The sequence below is a fragment of the Halyomorpha halys genome, unplaced genomic scaffold, assembly GCF_000696795.3.
Source record: "Halyomorpha halys isolate HHAL.00 unplaced genomic scaffold, Hhal_1.1 Scaffold375.1, whole genome shotgun sequence".
In the NCBI taxonomy this organism is placed as follows: Eukaryota; Metazoa; Arthropoda; class Insecta; order Hemiptera; family Pentatomidae; genus Halyomorpha; species Halyomorpha halys.
Window position 1 is genome coordinate 177182 of NW_027105275.1, and position 7128 is coordinate 184309.

At 27.7% G+C, this 7128-nt stretch overlaps 1 long non-coding RNA gene across 1 annotated transcript in view; it reads left to right on the forward strand.

The window, feature by feature from the left end:
* Positions 1-7128, forward strand: part of LOC106681935 (uncharacterized) — a 12699-nt gene that overhangs the window by 954 nt on the left and 4617 nt on the right. Inside the window, exon 2 of the long non-coding RNA XR_001343330.3 lies at positions 322-463. This is a non-coding gene — a long non-coding RNA (uncharacterized lncRNA). The remainder of the gene's footprint in view (positions 1-321; positions 464-7128) is intronic.

Consider the following 7128-nt stretch of genomic DNA (forward strand, 5'->3'; position numbering starts at 1 on the left):
AGATTCTTTTTATAGATTTCAAATATTTATGGATGGAACATATTTTTGCATAGTCTGTTACTTTTCATATACTATCGTAAATAATATTTTGATTTGTATTTATATCTTTGAACGATATTTCTTGTTGTATTTTGTATGCTGGACATTCAAGTATATGTTTAAGGGTCTCGTTACCGCTACAATTTTCGCATTAAAAAGTTTTAGTTGTCTATTTTGTGCAGATAGTTATTGAAAATTCCCTTATTCGCCCTAAGTCTAATATAAGCCTTTAAAATGTCACGGTTTTCCAACGATATGAAAATAGGAATTTTTTGCTTCCAGCTATTTGGCAAAACAACATGCTACCGATCAAGGCTGAATTATTTGTCCAATGAAACTACAGCCGTTTTGAAAGTGATGATGTAAAAAATGTGAGTCTGCTTTAATTCAACGTTTCTCTCCAAGATTTCATCATCCATTAGAGGTAAGTATTAATGTATAAATTTAATCAGTAAGTTAAAGTTCTTTCTAAATCAAACAAGACCTCCATTCGCCATTTTCTATGACGGTAAATCAAGTACATGTTGGAAAATCTCACTCTTTGGGCCTATCGTTAATTTTCTGTAATTTTTCAGCTCTTGTATTTTTATTTCTTATAATTCATATGATATCTGCATACAATTTTTATCTATATATTTTATTTATTCAAATTTATAGTACTATAAATTCTTCTTAATTTTATTGAAAAGTTATTTTAGTGTATTTGAAACCAACATAACTGTCAAAACATTCTGTAACAATTTAAAAATGAAATAAAATCATTGCTGTACTGATATCACATCTAGGACAGACAAAATACCACATATTTGTTTTTATTGATTTATTGAATGAGTAAGAAGTTTTTTGCTCTAAGAATGGTTTGATCTTGACTTCATACTTGTGTTAATTCTCTAAATAAACTCTCTCCCCTAGAACAATGCTTTATTGAAAAATGAATGCATTTTAAATTCAAAATCACTGTAAAATGTCACCCTGTCCCCTCATTAAGAAAGTAATCCTTAATCAATGAATGAAAACAAATTAGAAAAATTAAAATAAATTTTTCGTTGCATCAGTCAGGTCACCGACCCATTTGACGTTTTTCATGGAATCACACAAATATGTAATAAAGTCGAGTTGAGGTCAACATATCTTTTTGTTTTATGATTAAACATCTTACCAATGTTTTACTAATAAAATAATAGAATTTTAGTGATGAGATAGCGTTTAGTGATATAAACTGTTTATTTTTTAATGATGCAATATAAGTAAGATTAACTTTATCTTGTGTTTTAGGATATTGTAAATTTCTAATAATTACTCAAGAATGACCTTAATCTTGATCGAAACGTGGAAATAAATTGTTTGTTTTTTTTATCGAGAATTACACATTTTATGAATTATAACAAAGAAAAAAGCGGTATATATTTTAAATTTATCGCATCCCTGTAAGATTCACATTTTGAAGATTTTGTTTCATATATGTTTTTATATTTATTATGGAATATTTATAAATATTTTCTATTTATAGTTTATAAAAAAATCATTATAATGAACTACTTAGACTAGTGGTCCCTTTCGTTTCATTGGGAGTCGGAAGGAGGGGGAGAGAACATTGTATAATACATTTTTAATTTCTCATATTTTTTAATTTACATGTAAATTCGATGTAATGTAAAATATATAATAAACCATAATTTACAAACTATATTTAACAGTTCAATGTTGTTTACTTCCGATATTTCCCGTCGTTCCTTCTCCACCCTAAAGCGTTTAAATTATCTTCCTCACCTTCTTCCTTTTGAAACCCGTAGCCTCCTGGTTACTTCCTTAATATCCTCCCACTTTGATTATTGCTGTGTGGTTTACAGGGGTGTCTCAAGGGATCTCGAAGCAAAATTAAAATGGTTAATTAATTGCTTTGTGCGATTCATCTTTGGGGTCTTTAGGGACGCCTCTGTCACCAGATTTAATAAAGAATTGAAGTGGCTTTACCACTCCTTCCGTCGTAAATATTTTCTTGCTTCCTTCCTCTACCAAGTTATGCAATCCCGCCGTCCATTCTTCAATTTAAATCGTCAGTACATTCCCGCAATACCCGCTCACGGCCTTCAGACTTACATGTAACTGCCCATCGAACCGCAGCCTTTGGTAGATCTTTCCTCATCCCTATGGAATTATATTCCCTCTTTCATTCGTAGTTCTAATACCCCTCTAACCTTCAATTCCCGTATCTTCGACCACCTTCTGTCCACCCAATTCCGGAATAATAACAATTGAAAGTTTCAAACCAAGTTTATATATCTTCTGTACTTAAGGTTTCAGATTTTCGTTTATTCTTGTAAATACGTATATTAGCAGAAATTGTATCTTTCCATTTATTATTTTTAGTTTAATTATATTTGATTTTATCATTATTGTTTTCTATTATTTATTATCAGAAGTGTTTGTTATCTTATGTTTCATGATATGACATATGATTTTACTTTATATTCTGTTAATTATTTTTATTCATTTTAATCTTTTCAAATTCATTATTTCATTATATTTTATGACGTTTTATAATTTCATTCTTACTTTGTACTTCACTCTAAGGCTCTAAAGCCTAATTCTAACGCCTGTATATTATTCTAAAGAAATCAATCCCAGAGTAAATAAAGAATATTATTATCATTTACCTCAATGATTGGGACTTGGGGGCTCATTAACATGTTTTGGTAAGATAATTTATCAGGTTTGGACAGGCTGTGTTACATTTGTATACAAACCTTTGAATTTCTTTCGCACATGCTTTGATTTCAGCGCTATCTTTTCAAGAAGAAGTGAATAGTGAAGAGATTTTAGAAAGAGCGTCAAAATGTGATGCAGAAAAAACATTAAAAACCTTTTATAAATATTTTGAGATGTCAAATATTGATAATCTTCCATATGATCAAATTCATATCATCTAGAAACACCTTAAAGCAAATTGCATTAAAAAAAAACAAACAATGTAACTGATTTTCTTAAGCCATATGTTTTCAAAAATAAAAGTTTATAAAAACATAAAATAAGTATTTTTTAAATAAAATTCTTACCTATATAAATGAAAAACGGTACATTTCGATCTCTCTTAGCGAGAACCTCTTCAAATAAGAGAATTTTCATTTTAAACCTACCTATTTGGAAAACGGGGTATATGAAAAGTGATAAAACACAAACACACTCGTTAACTGAATAAAGATAAAAAAAGTTTTACGTATTAAAATTTATTACTTTCTTACATGGTTATTTTAACACTTAAGTTATTCGTTTTTCTAAATATTCCTCGTGTATTTATTATTAGAGGCAATCTGTAGCATTCCTCTAATATTATTTTATTAACAATAAGCAATTGTATTATAAACTATTGCTCGAATAGTCATTTTTCATTCCTTTAAATCGCGGAACAATACTTGACTTCCTAACTTTTTATTCTATTCTGGTTAAAACAGTACCACCAAAATCATACTGTTTAATGCTAGTTAGTAAATAATTTATTCATTGTAAGTGAATATTTTAGTTTATTTATTTTAATAATATATCTGCCATAAAGTCGCCATATTTTTCTTTTTATTATATAATTAGTGTTATTTATAATACTTTATCATTTCTCAGAACTTTTAAAAAAAAGTAAAATTAAAAAAATAGAACCGGGAAAGTTGGGTACCTTGAGCTTAAGGAGAGCAAGTTGACAAATAAATTTTGGAAAAGATATAAGACAAATTCGTCCTTATACATACTTTGTATTTTTTTGCTTTATGGAGCTAAAAAAATAAATAAATTCACAAAAAAGTTTAAATGGATTACTATAAACAAAAAGTTATTATTCTCTTTTTTAATAGATAGAGTAAATTATATTCGAACCTTTAATTTTAAAAATAATTAATATTTCTTCAGCGAATGGTATTGTCCGAAACATGTTTAAGCAAGAAGGGGAATGTTGCAAAGATGTTATCACTACAATCACTATCAGATAATTTATCTGCATATATTACTTTTTTTATTATTCATATTAGACTTATTTTATTACTTTATTTTTATAAAAATTGTGCAAGAAAATTAACAATAATATAACTGGAATAAGTATCCGAACACCCAAGCGCTTAAACTTTGAATAAAATTCTTACTAAACTATTTTTGTTTACGTTTGCACCCCCATGTTTCGCCACGTTCTTTATTGGAACTATCTCTGTTTGGTAAAATTAGAATTTAATGTATTTAGAATTGATAGAAAAAAAAAAATCAATTATTTTCTGTAATATACAAATGACGAATTTTTTGTAGTAAAACCTATAAAAAGTTGAATATATAGTACATATAATATATATTTACCGAAAATGAGATTCAATTAATAACAGAAAATTATCCTATATGTGAATTATTTTTTTTTTATTTGCCGTGTTCCACGATTATCTATTTGTATGCAAAAATGATTAGTATATTATTGTACCATGAGAAAAAACTTATACTACTTCTTTATCTGGAGTAGTTTCAATAGTCTACCCAGATCACAGATTTCTGCCAAGTTTAGACCATCTGATGTTGCGAAGTGGGTAAGGTATAATATTTCATTTATTTTATGGAAATGCATATTTAAGGATTTTTGAAGACGTTAAAACCGAATCTGAGTTACTTTTTCTTAATGAAAATTGTTTCGATCTAATATGTAGGAAGTCATTTTTTGTTTTTGTGTTTTGTATACATTTAAACTTAATTAATACAGTTTACTATATATTTTTATATTTTATTTTACTCATTTAAAAAATTACATCCAACATACATGGTCCGACCAGATGATAACATCTATCGGTCAGTGCCAAAATAACACATAAAAATGACCACAAATTATAATTTTGACAATTTTGTGGTGGAGGCTATACAATTTTTAACCTAGATAAGTACAATATGAATTGATCTCAAGTGATACAACCAATAATTTAATTAACAACTACTAAAATGAAAATAAAGTAAAAAATAAAAAGAAGATAATTATTAAAAAAGATTAAATTAAATTAAATAAAAAATAATAATAATAAAGATAACTAGGAATTTGAAGTGAATAATAAAGCTGCAAATTTACAATTAGTGAATTAATATAATAATGAAAATAAAATAAGATGATACAGAATATGATAAAAATAAGGATCCAATAATATATAAATAAATAATATCTATTACTAAGAACACTTACATTGCTTATTCTAATGACAATATAATGAATAAGTATGTGGAGTTAGGAAAAAAATCAGGCAGATATGGTCATTTGCTGAATCAAAATGTGTTATTGGAAATCATAGAAGTAAGAAAGTACCCAGTTAAATATATATATATTTTTTTTAGTTTTCTTTGTGGTTGATTTATTTATTAGTTCTTCTAGTAAGCGATTCAACAGATATGGTACCATCTAACGTTTAAGGGACGTTTGCCAAATTTATTGTTATAGTGTGTCTCGATAAATTTAATTTTTTTTCTAATATTTTTTAGATACATTATTCTAAATAAATTATTATCCATAAATTTTAAAATGAATCTGTAAAAATAAAATAATTTAGGTGGTAAAGTACCAATGATTTTAAGATTTTCTGCTTCGATTTTATTTTGTTTATTCTTCATCCAAAAAAAAAAAAATCGATTAGTGTATTATTTTTCAACTATGCCATAATAAGAGCACAGTATTAAAATAGTTTAACTCGACTTACCTAGCAATGTGGGACAAAATATTTTTTTTATGAAGAAAGTTGAAATTCGTTTTCCTTACCTCAGACCCTTTATACGAATATTTATATTAATCAAAAACAATTTTTTTTCGCTCAAGATTTTTGACACACAGTGGCCTTCGATTTTGTTTCGAAAATGACAAAAAATGCATAAAATTTAAAAGATATTCTAATGGGCTAGAAGAGCAGATGAATATTCAACATTGCAACAGTCCTACGTAGGATTTGATAATATTATGATGAGTTAAGAATTTATTTCGTGAACGCAAGACATCGGTAGTAAACAAATATCCTCCATAAAGCAAGCCCCTCCCCCCCCCCAAAAAAAATGGAAATTCGTATTTATGGTTTTCAAAAGACACTAAAACCGAATATGAGTTGATTTTTCATAAACAAAATTATTTTTGTCATCTTCACTAGGAGAAGTCTTTGATGTAATTTTTTACACACTTAAACTCATTTAATATTAATCTTTTGTTATTATCCTACAATAAAAAACAAGGCGATTGGTATATAATAAAAATTAATTACATCCAGAGCAAAAGCGGTAACCAACAATGTAAACAACACAGAGAGAGAAATACTTTATTCATCTATGCTGCCTAAATACATCAGGTTGCTATCTCACACAGCATACTTATCAATCCGTAATCGGACATATATAAATTACACATAAATGGTATAATAAGATATAATAATGGTATAAAGGGATATAATAATAAGATATAATAAACAATTTTTTTCCGTACAGTTTCCTTTTACAATCAATTTCTGTCTATACACCAAATACAAATGTTTCAATTCATTCCTTTTTATTTTTCTCATTTCTGCTCCTCCAATTTCACCATTTCACAATTTTTTAATTCACCCGATCAACAAATTCGCTCTCCGGAATTCACCCTAGATCCTCTTCAGTGACCCGCTAAACAAATTCAATATTAGACGGCAATGTGAGATCAGACCATCATTCATAGTCACAACAGTAGATCAGTTTACCAAAAACAAGCAAATAGATACATTTTACGAGAATAAGACTAACACATGGATTCAAAGGGAAATATAATAAAAAGCCGGTTACAGGAAACACATGAATGGATAAATTAGTTTAAAAAAAATAATAGTACTAATAAAATAATTTAATGAATAAATACGTTAAAACACACAAATAGATAGGTCAATATATTAAAATAAATAAATAAAACAAAGAATAATCTCCGAGCTAATTCCCATGCAGGTGATGGTGTATGATCTCCAGGGAGTCCAAAATAATATTTTCGCCAAGATCGCAATATCCCCGATGCTAACACCTAGGTCTTCTAAGAAGCTCCTTGTTCTATCTGGTATTGTTCCGCGAGATCCAAACCAGAGGCCT